The following is a 14,574-nucleotide window of genomic DNA, read 5'->3' as shown; positions in this document are numbered from 1 at the left end:
CCAGAGCTCAAGCCACCTGTGGAGACGAGCCCGACTATATCTAGTCGGAACTTCTCGACCTCGCACACCAGCTTGCCAGAGAGGTGACATTCCACATCCCTAGAGCCAGTTTCTGTAGCCGGGGATCGGATCGCCAAGGTCCTTGCCTTCGGCCACTGCCCAGCTCACACTGCACCCGACCCCTATGGCCCCTCCCACAGGTGGTGAGGGACACGCAATGGGACCTATATATATATATACACACACACACACACACACACACACACATACACTGATTATGCGATTCCGCAAATACCGAACCGGGAATATGCGGGGTTAACGTACATTCCCGAGTCCCCTCCTGAATGTAGTGGCAGTTCCAAACATAACCGACAGATGGCAGCATTGCGTTTGAGGGGACTCGTGTATCATCCATAAAGCTGCCCACTTGTCAAATTGCACGCACGGACACACACACACTATGATAAGTCTTTAATCATTTACACACAGCGGAGTTTGCGCTTGGAATAGCAGGTAAGAAGACATCCATAAATAATGTCCTTTTAATCGTCGTTTAAATCCGCAAATCCAACTTGAGGTCGTCGCGCGTGTGCGTGTATGTCAAAAGTGAGGGTTCGTCCAATGAGGAAGTCCAAGCAACCGCTGAGACATTTTGTCTCTCAAAAGTGGAACTGAAAGATCTTTCGTCTGTTTTCTTACTTTTTCCCTTGAAAATCTCACGCAACGACGACTTTCTTCCCCCAAAAGGTGAGCTGCCATGTATTGAACCAAAGTATGCGGAGGGGGGTTAGCCAGCAGCTAATGCTAACGCTCCAGCCAGCCGGCAAGCGCAAAAGTGGACGCGGACGCGGACGCGGACGCGGAGTGACTTGGAGTCTTTAAATCGACGTCACTCGACTCGGAGGCGGCCGCTGACTGTTTTGAGGATTAGGCGATCACATTTGGATGACGAGCAAGTGCGTAGCTCGTGTTTCACTCGGCTGAGTGGGGTGGGGGTGGGGGGCACCTGCTCCGCTCCGCGTCCGCGTCCACGGCCGCCGGGGGACGAAGGACCGGGACGCGTCGCTCGGTGGTGAGTGCGAACGTGACAGCGGGTGCTACTGATTGCTTCGGCCGTGCGTGAAACGTGCGTGGAGCGCCGCGGTCCGTTGCGAGGCTTTTACTATCAGCGCCATGGCTGGCCCCCCCAACGCCGATCACATAGAATCCTTGCTTTTCCTCTGTGTACCGGTTACTCATTCATTCATTCATTCATTCATTCCAATGAATTCATTTCTGTTATTTCTGTCATTTCTAGGATGTTCTCCGCCGACGCGCCGTGAGCGCGGCACGCTTGACGTTCGAAGTAAACGCGGTCATAGTAAAAAAAAAAAAAAAAAAAAAAAAGCGTCGAAAATGATGTCATCGTTCCCTCGGAGCGCCCCCCAATCCCCCCCCCCCCCCCCCCCCTTGTGAAGAGGGGCTCTCTTCTCTTCTCTTGACATCATCGAAGCCAGGTTGGCTTTCTAAGTTGCATTTGTGTTTTGTAAGTCGGGCTCAAAGCCAGGATTCGCGTTTCAAGGCTGGCTTGAAAGTCGGGTATCGTTTCAGGGTTAATTAAGGCTTCAAGATTGGGTTAGGGTTTCAAAGTCGGGTTTGCGACCAGGCTAGCTTTTCAATGTATGCTTTCAACCATGAGCTTGTCCTAAACTTGGCATCCCTCTTTATCTTATTTTGTTTGTGAATGTTTTATTTTCATCATATTGTTCAAAAACACAAACTTATATTGAACATGGCATAGGTTTTACAAATATATAAGACTGAAATTTAATGTTGGATCCTGATGACGTACTGCACTTTTTTTTAAGAACTCTATAAATAAAGTTGAGTTGTCGTTTCCTGCATGCTATCAGTTAGCCTGTCTCTGGCGTTTTGCAGTATATGTTCCCATTAAGCTAGTGGAGACAAAAGTATGTGTAAGACCAAATATGTGCTTGATGAAAAATAGGTCACATGACAGCCGGTTATCGAGTGCGTTAGTATCGGAGAGACGGAAGGTATGTCGGGCGCATCCCTCCGAGTACACGACGTAGTCGCATCCTCATTATGCACCAGGAAGTAGGCCAGGTCAGCCGTCGCTACGGCGTCCTTTTCGCACACATTTTTGCCACGTCGATGATCGACTGGCTCGGGCGTCGGCGGGCAGATTGCGATGACTGATTAGCGCCTTACATGCGTGACCGTGCATTTTGGCCAGATACAAGCAAAACAAAAACGCTCCCTCGCCACTCGATAGTGAGGTAGCCATTTTATAGTGCTGTTACAGTACATTGTGTCAGCAGTATACAGTGCTGTGAAAAAGTATTTGCCACCTTCTCAAATTCTTGCATTTTTGCAGAGTTTCCCAAGTTAAATGTTTACAATCATCAAACAAATGTAAATATGAGACAAATATAACTCAAGTAAACCTAAAACGCAGTGACTTTATTTATTACAGAAAAAAATGATTGAAATTTTATTTTATTTAAAAAAAAAAAATTCAAATTCACTAAGTAATCCCAAACCTAATGTCCTTCAGACCCGGTCAATCAGGAAATCACTTAAAGGGGGAATGGGGTCTTAATGGTCCATTTTTCGCCAATAAGTTGATTGGACGTACGACCCCAATTCCCATGAAGTTGGGACGTTGTGTTAAACATAAATAAAAACAGAATACAATGATTTGCAAATCATGTTCAACCTATATTTAATTGAATACACTACAAAGACAAGATATGATATAATGTTCAAACTGATGAAATTGATTGTTTTTAGCAAATAATCATGAACTTCGAATTTTCTGGCTGCAACACGTTCCAAAAATGCTGGGACAGGTGGCAAAAAAGTTGAGGAATGCTCATCAAACACGTGCTTGGAACATCCCGCAGGTGAACAGGCTCATTGGGAACAGGTGGGGGCCACGATTGGCTAGAAAAGGAGCTTCCCTCAATTGCTCAGTCATTCACAAGCAAATATGGGCGAGGTTCACCTCTTTGTCAACAAGTGCGGGAGAAAATAGTCGAAGAGTTTAAGGACAATGTTTTGTCAACGTACAATTGCAAGGAATTTCGGGATTTCATCATCTACGGTCCATAATATCATCAAAAGGTTCAGAGAATCTGGAGACATCACTGCATGGAAGCGGCAAGGCCCAAAGCCAACATTGAATGCCCGTCATGACCTTCGATCCCTCAGGCGGCATTGCATCAAAAACCGACATCAATGTGAAAAGGATATCAACAGATAGGCTCAGGAACAGTTCAAAAAACCAATGTCAGTAAATACAGTTCGGCGCTACCTCCGTGAGTGCAACTTAAAACTCTACTATGCAAAGCAAAAGCCATTCATCAACAACACCCAGAAACGCCGCCGGCTTCTCTGGCCCGAGCTCATCTAAGATGGACCGATGCAAAGTGGAAAAGTCTTCTGTGGTCCGACGAGTCCGCATTTCAAATTGTTTTTGGAAATTGTGGACGTCGTGTCCTCCGGGCCAAAGAGGAAAAGAACCATCCGGACTGTTATGGACGCAAAGTTCAAAAGCCAGCATCTGTGATGGTATGGGGCTGTGTTAGTGCTAATGGCATGGGTAACTTACACATCTGTGAACGCACCATTAATGCTGAACGGTACATACAGGTTTTGGAGAAACATATGCTGCCATCCAAGCGACGTCTTTTTCACGGAGAAGATGCCTGAGGAATGGAGGAAAAGTGTACTGGTGCCCATTTTTAAGAACAAAGGTGATGTGCAGAGCTGTGGCAACTATAGAGGAATAAAGTGGATGAGCCGCACAATGAAGTTATGGGAAAGAGTAGTGGAGGCTAGACTCGGGACAGAAGTGAGTATTTGCGAGCAACAGTATGGTTTCATGCCTAGAAAGAGTACCACAGATGCATTATTTGCCTTGAGGATGTTGATGGAAAAGTACAGGGAAGGTCAGAAGGAGCTACATTGTGTCTTTGTGGACCTAGAGAAAGCCTATGACAGAGTACCCAGAGAGGAACTGTGCTACTGCATGCCGAAGTCTGGAGTGGCAGAGAAGTATGTTAGAAGAATACAGGACATGTATGAGGGTGGCAGAACAGTGGGGAGGTGTGCCAGATGAGTTTAAGGTGGAGGTGGGACTGCATCAGGGATCAGCCCTGAGCCCCTTCCTGTTTGCAGTGGTGATGGATAGGCTGACAGATGAGGTTCGACTGGAATCCCCGTGGACCGTGATGTTTGCAGATGACATTGTGATCTGCAGTGAAAGCAGGGAGCAGCTGGAGGAACAGTTAGAAAGATGGAGGCATGCACTGAAGAAGAAGAAGAGGAATGAAGATTAGCTGAAGTAAGACAGAATATACGTGCATGAATGAGAGGGGTGGTGGGGGGAGAATGAGGCTACAGGGAGAAGAGATAGCAAGGGTGGAGGACTTGAAATACTTGGGGTCAACCGTCCAGAGCAATGGGGAGTGTGGTCAGGAAGTGAAGAAACGGGTCCAAGCAGGTTGGAACGGGTGGAGGAAGGCGTCAGGTGTGTCACGTGACACAAGAGTCTCTGCTAGGATGAAGGGCAACGTTTAGAAGACAGTGGTGAGGCCGGCCACGATGGACGGATTAGAGAGAGACAGGGGCACTGAAGAGACGACAGGAAGCAGAGATGGAGGTGGCGGAAATGAAGATGTTGAGGTTCGCTCTCGGAGTGACCGGGTTGGATCAAATTAGAAATGAGCTCATCAGAGGTGACAGCCAAGGTTCGATGTTTTGGAGACAAAGTTAGAGAGAGCAGACTTCAATGGTTTGGACACGTCCAGAGGAGAAATAGTGAGTATATTGGTAGAAGGATGATGAGGATGGAGCTGCCAGGCAAGAGAGCGAGAGGAAGAGCAAAGAGAAGGTTGATGGATGTCGTGAGGGAAGACGTGATGGCAGTTGGTGTTGGAGAGGAGGATGCAGGAGATAGGCTCTCATGGAAAAAGGATGTGGCGCTATGTTGGTCCAATAAAACCATGCCGTGGGCCGCAAATGGCCCCCGAGCCGGACTATCGACACCCCTGCCTGACTGTATCCCACAATGCATCATGGTCACTAGAAAAGCAAAGCTATCCCATGATCCATTTCGCCCATGCAGACAATGCAACGTGTAACACGGTTGGGCGGAAAGTGCTTAGTTTGGATTCATTTTGTAAAATACGCTCATCTTAAAACAATATCATGTTGTTATGATTGATTGATTTGGGTCAATATTTCTTATGGAAGGTCCACCAGCTGACATTGATCCCGTAAATTGCAATTATGCGACAGCGTTGCTGTCATTAATAGCAGCACTGTTCCAAAACGATTTTTCATTTGACTGACTGAACTTTCTAGGCTAATATATAAAAATCTTTTGATCGTGAAGTAGGGTTTCAAGTCAGTGTAAACCCTAACCCTGGGCCAGACGCTTATCCAGGCTTTGACTTGGAAAACGTACTTGCCGAATATTTTCGTTGGTGGCAGATTCCAATTGACCAGTGGAAATGTCTATCATGTTCAGTTTTGCTAACGAGTGGACAGGAAGTAACAGAAGGGAACAGGAAGTAGATGCACGTGTTTAACTTCCTTTGTGTTCTAGGCAGGACATGCCCTACTGTGATATGATTGGCTCCTACATTGTTAAGATGGGTGCAGATGTAACAAGACGAGCCTTCTAAATATGTATTACATTTGTACCAAATAAAAACAATTGAGCTTGTTCTGGTCAGGGTTAGGGTTGGCGTTAATGCCTATAACACGAGTGGTCTTCCCAATGATGCTTCAGTGGGCCAGTAATGATGAACTTGTGGGCCAGACGTGGCCCGCGGGCCTTGAGTTTGACACCTGCGCATTCGCCCAGTCCAACCCCCATGTGACACGCTCATCCGGTCCGTCTCCGTCTTAGCATCGTGACGTCCTCGCCACACAGCGGGGCACGGCTATTTTTAGCAAGTGTTTAAAATAAATAAATAAATACATCATTGGGGTTTTTTTCTTTCTTTTTTTTATAGTCAAGTGGAGCATGTCAGCCACACTTAAGATGGCCGACCGTGACGGCCATGTTTGCTCCGTGTGACGCGGGGGCCGCTGAGCAATGCTCTATTTTTAGGAGCGGCCCGAAGCGCTACTGTGAGCTGTCTTCGGTCATTCTGTTGTCCGCGGCTAGCGGCGCAAGCTAACCTAGCGTTCCACCGTGACAACCCCCGTTCATGGTGGGCGTACATCCCAAAGCAAGCTGCTCCTTCGTCTGGGCGGAAATGCATCCGCCCGGCTTCACACATCCACTTTCCGCGGACTGCGGTCGCTTCTTGCGGCGTCTCATGGACGCAGCTGTTTCCGTTTCATATTCAAGAAACCAGTTGTACAATATCAATATGAAATTTTCTACTACATAAACAAATCAAATCTTGCAGTATCTCACTGCGATTGGCTGGCAACCAGTTCAGGGCGTACCTCGCCTCCTCCTGCCCGATGATCGCTGGGATAGGCCCGCGACCCGCGTGAGGAGAAGCGCGACAGAAAATGGATGGTTGGATGCAGCATCTCCACATTATTCAATGCAAGGACCACTTGCAATTTTGGTACAGATTTGAGCAGGAAATATGAAGTGCATGCACATGATTTGCTTTATAAAATGATTGACATTTACACATACCATTTAAAAATAAATAAATAAATAAATAAATCATTTCTTTTGCTACTTTTGCCCCTCCGACATGCTGTAACACATTAAAGGTGCAAGAGTTAACCGATAAATCGCTGACTAATGATCAGATTAATCCACAGCTATTTTGGTCCTTGAATAATCATTGAAAGCTCTCAGTGAACTTCAAATTGTCCAAATGCTCGCAATTTCAGCCTCTCAACAGTAAATCTCAGATTTTTGCCATCCTCCATGAAAGCAGACTTGATTGTTTTACAGTCGTCAACATCTTCGCTGATTTTATGACGGATGTTTTGGACCAAACCAGGAACGGAGTTTTCTGCACTGACAATTTGAAATAATGTCCTGTTTCTGCCTAAAGGGATGGATATTAAAACCTTTTTTTTTTTTTTTTTAAATCTGGTTCATTCATTCATCGAAAAATAATCGACAGATTCATTATTCAAATAATTGTTAGCGGTAGCCCTAAAACACATTTATACTTATTCAAACTGACTTTAATTGTGTCTCATGCTCCCGCTGTCAAGAAATGGGAACCTTTCGGATAACATCACTTTGAAGCAAGGAAAGAAAACGACGCTCTGGATCACACAAGAGCGGAAAAAAACCCAAATAATGTTTGTCACTCCCAGCTGAAGTTGACTGTAAAACAAAATGGAAAAGAGAATTCAACATTGTATATTCAAACGGCAAAATGTTCAAGCGAACCGTACAATTTCATCTGGCCAAAGCCCGCTAGCTTAATGCTAACATATAATGCACAACAACATAGCTGCACTGAAAGTAATTGGCATGAAGTAATTGTAACCCTTCAAACAACTGCTACTTAACACACACGGAGTAGCAACGCATACAAAGAAAGCATAGAATAACGCTCACAGGCATATATTCCCTCTGCCAAGTATGTGAAGCTCAGTTGCGGACTAATTACACTGCATGTCTTCCAGAAGCCGCTTTTGATTTTGACATTCAAATCGGCGATATTTCTGCCGCCTGCGGCCGAGTGTTGTCACGAGGCAAAAACGGGAAGTGGAAAGTGACCGAAATATGTAAAAGCAGTAGCGGTGCGAAAGACGGCTTCGTAGAAGCAACACTTCCTCAGGCAGCTTCAGCTTTCAAGCCTGGCTTAGTTAGGCTAGCGCTTCAAACTCGAGCTGCAAGTGTGACTTTGGGTTTTCAGGATATTGCAGGGATTTGAAAGGATGCGTTCAGTCCTTCGGGAGGCTTGAAAGACAGACTTGAAGGTTTCAAGTTAGCTTCTCCAGCCGGGGTTAGGCTTAGAGTTTCAAAGTAAGGTTTCAAGACAGGATTATGGTTTCAAGCAACGGTTGTGCTTTCAAGTGAGGGCTCAAAGACAAGGTTAGGGTTTCAAACAAGGGTTAGGGTTTCCAGAAGAGATTAGGGTTTCAAAACAAGGTCAGGGTCTAAAATTAGAGTTTCAAACAGAGTTAGGGGTTAGCTATATGATAATTTCAATAGTTCACTGTACGGATATTTGTGTATTTGTCTTTTGTATATATCAAAGGCCGGCACGGTGTGCTACTGGTTAGAGCGTCAGCCTCACAGCTCTGAGGACCCGGGTTCGATCCCCGGCCCCGCCTGTGTGGAGTTTGCATGTTCTCCCCGGGTTTCCTCCCACATCCCAAAAACATGCATTCACTGGAGACTCTAAATTGCCCGTAGGTGTGACTGTAAGTGCGAATGGTTGTTTGTTTGTATGTGCCCTGCGATCGGCTGGCAACCGGTTCAGGGTGTACCCCGCCTCCTGCCCGATGATAGCTGGGATAGGCTCCAGCACGCCCTCGACCCGCGTGAGGAGAAGCGGCTCAGAAAATGGATGGATGGATATATCAAAGGCAGCCTGAAGTTTCTTGGTTGAGTTAGCGTGTAGCTTAGCATCTTCTTCTTCTTCTTCTTCTTCTTCTTCTTCTTCTTCTTCAAATGCTTGCTGATGCGTCATCTGTTGGCTTAGCGGTGCTGTGGAGGCTAACCCCCCCCACAAACACACACTAACGCCCCCACCCCCCTTCGCCCTAATGCCGCCACTGGACGGCCTCCATGGGGTCAAGTGGAGATTTGTCTGCACCGCGTGGAGGCGCACATTTCAGATCGTGGCGCCGCGCGGACGACCTCACGTTGACCTTTAGTTTAGTCGTCGTCTGTACACCCTCGGCAGCGTTAACTACAGACACGTTTGTAGTGACCCGCGTAGACTATACTAGTGGATGGACAGCTATTTCGGAAATATTTTCTGACTGTACTCCACATACGCTTGTGCGAATGAAGCCATCTTTTTGATAGCTGTCTACTGTAGTGACTGATACACAATCTTGCTGGCAAAACTCACGCATAGTGCGGACGAGAGCGTACGCACTGCGAATGACGGGCCCCAAGAGATGTTTCAGTAAATTAGTTGTTGACACCAAATTTGTATTATCTAACCTTTCCCGGGCCCCCCTGCGCTGACGCCGACTCTATAGAGTCGGGCCAAGGCAGCGCAGGTTCGTTGGACTCTGCCGGGGCAGCTGGCCCGCGTTCATGATTTATCTTTACAAACCGTGGTGGAGCATGAGACACAAAATGTGTCCACTGTAGTGACTGATGCGCACCATCGACATCGAGACTCATGCGTATCGAAGAAAACTGCTTTTCAATAGCTGTTACTGTCGTGACTGAAAACACATAACTTCCTGAAACAACACATAACTTGTTTAAGACGAGAAAAATGTGTCTGCTCATTGCATCATATGTCTTCACAAGCGTAGGCTGACCTTTGTTTTTGTTTCCTTTTTAAGAATATCATGTTATTTTCCTGAATGTGCCCGATTTGGAGGGCCAGCTGTGTGCCACCGCAAGCGTTTCATAAAGAAAAAGCTCAAGAAGAAACAACCAAAGCTTTCCCAATTCAAGGATGTCGCCTTTTCTCTTGCATTTCTTCTTCTGTCTTTTTTCTACAAATAGGAAAATGCCATTCATAATTCATGAACAATCTTGCTTTTTTGAAACAACAAATATTTCCAATATAAAGATTCAACCACTCAATTATTGATCCAGGAGCACAACATGAAGGAAGAAATGTAAGACACAATAATAAATAATAAGCAATGTTGAAAATATTATTTCAAATGCTCAGTGTCGGTGGAAATGCTACAGGTTTTGATTGTGTGCCATACTTATCATTTCAGACAGATTATATTCAATATAAAAAAAGCCTCCTCGATTTTGCCAAAATGAGGCCAAACGAAGCCAAAAGCTGAGCAGAGCTGCAGTGTTGTTGGATGTGCGGCACGCAAAACACACAATATAATGTTAGGTGGTATCCGCTAGAAACCTCGATTGAACCTCAATGGATTTCTATTTCTATTTCCTTTATTTCCGATGGGATTTTTATGAATAATGAAGTTTCTGAACAAATCGGATGTTGGCTAGCGTAAGAGACCTATTTTTATTTTTTTCATTGTACATGGCTATTTATAGTAATTTTCAGTCATAACTATATGAAGTATAACTAAGCAAAAAGATAAGCAGAGCTACACTGTTGTTGGATGCGCAGCACATAAAAGACTATATAATGGCCATATTATTATTCCTATGATTATTTTCCTATTTCCTATTATTTCGGAAGAAATTAGAGGTTGACCAATTTTCATAACAGACAAACTGAATTTAATATAGAGTTGCAACAATTAATTGCAAAATCAGCAACTCATCAATTATCGAATGAATCAACAACTATTTTGACAATTGATTGAACTGTTCAGAGCCCTTGTTTAACGTAAAATTGTGTAAAATCCTTTTAGCTGTCTCTGTCGCTTATGTTGCTAATGTTGCCAATGTGGCTGCATGATGCTAAGTGGCTAATGACGCAACATGTCATAATACAAGATAATGTTGCTACATATTGCTCATGTTGCTACTGTCGCTTATGTCACTACTGGTGCTAAAGTCACTAATGTTGCTACATGTTGTTAATGTCACTCTATGTTGCTGCTGTGGATAATGTTGCTACATATCGCTAGTGTTGCCAATGTAGTCAAAGTTGCGACTGGCGCTAAAAATGCTAATGTTGCTCGTATCACTAAAGTTGCTGAAGTCTCTACTGTCGCTTATTATTTCAGAGACTCCATTTTGGTAGATCTTAGCTTGTGTTAAAACGTTCGTTGCCTGTATAGTAAATGACAGTTTTCTAATGGCGATATTTTCCATTATTTCCAGTGGGAATGTTTATTTTTTTGATTATTATTTTTTTTTTAATCCAATTTCCAAACAAATGTGTCGTTTGAAGCATAAGTGAGTATACGAAGACAGCTTAGCTGCTTGGAGGCGTTGACTGGGGTAAAAACCTTGTATTGTCATTGCAGTGGGCCAGCAAGATGGATTTTATTTTTTGAATTATTATTATTTTTTAATCCTTTACTCCCACTCTCAGAAGATCTTAAAAAAGAAATTCTGAGCTCCTGAATTAATTCAGAACGCTAATGACTACTTTACGAGGGATTCATGGGGCCGGAGGAAGAAGAAGAAGAAAAAAAGACAAAACCCTCGCGGGCCCTTTCTCGGCGTGTGTGTGCGTCGGCGTGTATTTGAAGATGACGACGATGAAGCGAAACACAAGAAAGATGACTGAGTGGCCTACATGCACGTTTCCTCTTTTTTCCGCTTGACGAGCGTTAGCCGCTTAACGTGGCGCTACATCACATTTTAGCTTATTTTCGCGCTGATTTAAATTTGCTGCCTTGCAGCTGTAACAGATGACTCGGCATTTTGGCTCCTGTGCTTTTCATGCAGAATGCAGAAAAAATGCCCATCAAGAAAAAAAATGCGTTGCTAAAAGCGTGTCTGGAACACATTTTCACACAGAAATTCTGCAAAATTGCTGCCTCAAAGTTGCAATAGAACATTTATGTACGTGTAGCTTTTTTTGAATTTTATTTTTTTAACACAGAACCCAGCAAAGGCGGGATTATTGCCTTGATGGAAGACTTGGAATTGATCCATCTGCGCTCCTTACGCAGAACTTGGTAGCTTGTTCGTATGTCACCTTTTCACTCTTGTCACTCGGTCTGCTGGAACTGAATGTATGAAGACGTGCTATTGGTCAGCTATTTCCTGGTGATAGCATTAGCTGCTGTGATGTTCAGTGATCGAGTCAGTTGAGGCTACTGGCAGGTTTGGTAAGAATGTGCTTCTGTTTACTGTAATTTGTTACCGTTTATTTAATAAAGCTATTGAAAGTTCAGCAGTGGCTGTTTCCAGCCTTCTTCTATCCAAACAACCTGTTATGGATTACAGTAGGTTCTAGCTAGAGGTGGTAGGCTATGTTCAATTAGCTAACAATGTTTACCTTAGGCGGCACGGTTGACGACTGGGTAGCACATCTGCCTCACAGTTCTGAGGTTGCGGGTTCAAATCCCGCCCCACCTGTGTGGAATTTGCATGTGCTCCCCCGTGCCTGCGTGGGTTTTCTATGGGTACTCCAGTTTCCTCCCACATTCCAAAAACATGCGTGGGAGGTTGGTTGAAGACTCTAAATTGCCAATAGCTGTGAATGTGAGTGCGAATGGTTGTTTGTTTCTATGTTCCCTGTGATTGGCTGGCGACCAGTTCAGGGTGTGGACCGCTTCTCGCCCGAAGATAGCTGGGATAGGCGCCAGCACGCCCGAAACCCGCATGAGGATAATGGATGTGTTCTTGAGTAACTGTACTTTACTGTACAGTAAAAAAAAAATCTCCATGGCGATATAGCGAGGGCCGACTGCATAGCGATATTTTTGGTAACCGCCCTCATTCCGCCGTATTAGCAAGCGGCGATAAGTCGGACTCGCTAGGCACTGTTCACTCGGGGCTCCGTTAATCTTTCTGCTACTCTTGATTGGAAAATCCTTTCGGGCTTTAGCGTAGCGCTTCACTGTGTACACACACACACACACGCGCACGCACGCACACACACACACAAAACGACACACACTTGTTGATGAAATCACTTTCGTCCGTGATGATTACATGTGATGTCCATGCATGTCTGTGTGTGTGTTTTATTTTTTTTGTACACGTGTAAAAGCTTAGTAGGTATTTGCACACTCGACCCCCACCCGTGCCCCCCGGCGCTGTCATGGCCTGGTGGCGAAAAGCCGATTGGCCTAGTGTGACTCACCAGCCAGCGCGTGGAAGATCCTCTGTACGACGCGTGTCTTCCGCCGTCTGAAGCCAAAAGTGCCCATGCAAACTCGCTCGTTTTTACACATAGCGGCGTCTTCCTTGGTCGCTACTCACGGATCTTTTTTTCTTTTCTTTTTCTTTTTCTTTTTTTTCTTTTTTTGTGGTGCGCATTGTCCGTTATTTGCTGAAAATAATCACCAACTGGATGCTGTTTTGTGCTTATTTTTCCTCTTATTTAAAAGTAGTGCTTTGGCATCAATTTCTGGCATCATGGTGCCAAGGAACTATGTTGACGTAAGCTGAGGAGCTTCATGTGACTGAAAGAAAGGCATGATATAAATAAATAAATAAATAAATAAATCTGGATGTTTTTCAAACCAACCTTTCTTTTTTGTTTGGATAGTTAATCGACTTTTAGGTCGCAAAATGTGCCTGTATGCGTTCCCTACAACACCTTGACCCCAGTTTGACCCCTCAGCCCCAAATCGTGCAAACACACGATGTAAGAAATCGGGCAAACACGTCAATCGTAACGCCACACAAGAATGCGATGCAGATTTTTTCAGGCAGACTGATGTTTGGCAGAATAAAATATTCATCGCCCTCCCTTTCACCATCATGCTTCCTTTTTTCCTTCCCTCCATTCGGAAACGTCGATGCGCCCTCCGACCCAAACTTGAGATCGTGTGCTCGTCTCCTTCCACTTTACGCGCTCAAAATAGTCTGCGAGGGTTCCATGAATAATTGAATGCCAGCGTGACGCTACACTGCCGGCTGCGTGGCCACGTGCGTGTTGAAGACAGCTTTCCCAAAGTGCTGTGTGTCCACCAGGGCTGGGAAAAAAAGAAATCATTGAATAACTCCGCTAAGTCGACTTCAAACTTCACTTGCCTCGAAGCTCGAAGCTCCGCCGAAAAAAAGAAGTCCCTAACAAAACCTGGCACTCTTTAACGAAAATGAACTTTGCTTCGAAAGGCGTTCACAGACAACAGAATGAGTGCATTCTCAATTACGTTCATCAGGCAGAAATGAGCTAAGTTCAGTACATGTTTGCGCAAAAAAAACAACTTTTGTTCATGTACAACACTGGATTTTGTCGTCTCAAATTCTGTACAGAGTTCATACCATACACTCGGCACCGACATACGCCGGTTAAGCATAGAAGTCCAGCCCTTATAAATAAGAATAAAATGCACGTTAGTCGTAAAAAAATCTGTTTTGGGAGGGGAGAGGTGGCGATGACTTGAGTAGTTGATGAAATATCTACAGGATAATCGATTCTAAAGAGATTAGATGGTGAGAGCCTGAGTGTTTTGACAGTTGTCTGTGGTGCCCGTGGGCTAGAGGAGCTGCGCCAACTCTTGACGGCATGTGGAGGGCTGCATGATTTCGAACATTTGCCAAAGGTTCGTGTCGGAAAAGATTCCTAGTGGGGGTCTGATGTAATTAGTCTTTTCTAGCCAGGATTCCCAAACTGTTGCGCGTGATTGGCATTGTCTTGTTTTGTTTTGGGGCGCTGCGTGGTTTCCACATTTTGGGAAAGGCTGTTCTAGAAAGAAATTCCCAAGCTGTGGTGCTTGCATCCCCAGATTGTTTTCCCAAGTGTTTAGCCACATTTCTAGGGTAAATGCGACGGAGATGGGGTGCGTGATACTCTGATAGGAGGGTGAAGGGGAGCATGGCTTCTTCAAAAGTTTGGGAAAGGTTCTTCTAGAAAAGGATTCCCAGTGGCTGTC

At 45.0% G+C, this 14,574-nt stretch overlaps 1 protein-coding gene across 5 annotated transcripts in view; it reads left to right on the top strand.

Annotated features, from left to right (window-relative positions):
* The first annotated feature begins 367 nt into the window (after window positions 1-367).
* taok3a (TAO kinase 3a) overlaps window positions 368-14,574 on the top strand; it is a 55,019-nt gene continuing 40,812 nt past the window's right edge. For 3 of the 5 annotated variants that reach the window (XM_061768853.1, XM_061768852.1, XM_061768849.1), the window contains exon 1: window positions 919-1,072. The gene's annotated coding sequence lies outside the window, so the exon portion shown is untranslated. Of the gene's footprint in view, window positions 514-583; window positions 748-918; window positions 1,073-14,574 lie in introns of those variants that run through there. The other 2 variants (XM_061768850.1, XM_061768851.1) reach the window with 2 other exon arrangements.

Source organism: Phyllopteryx taeniolatus, chromosome 3 (assembly GCF_024500385.1).
Source record: "Phyllopteryx taeniolatus isolate TA_2022b chromosome 3, UOR_Ptae_1.2, whole genome shotgun sequence".
Taxonomy (NCBI): domain Eukaryota; kingdom Metazoa; phylum Chordata; class Actinopteri; order Syngnathiformes; family Syngnathidae; genus Phyllopteryx; species Phyllopteryx taeniolatus.
The sequence above is the reverse complement of the archived record's forward strand: the minus strand, read 5'-3'. Positions and strand labels throughout refer to the sequence as shown.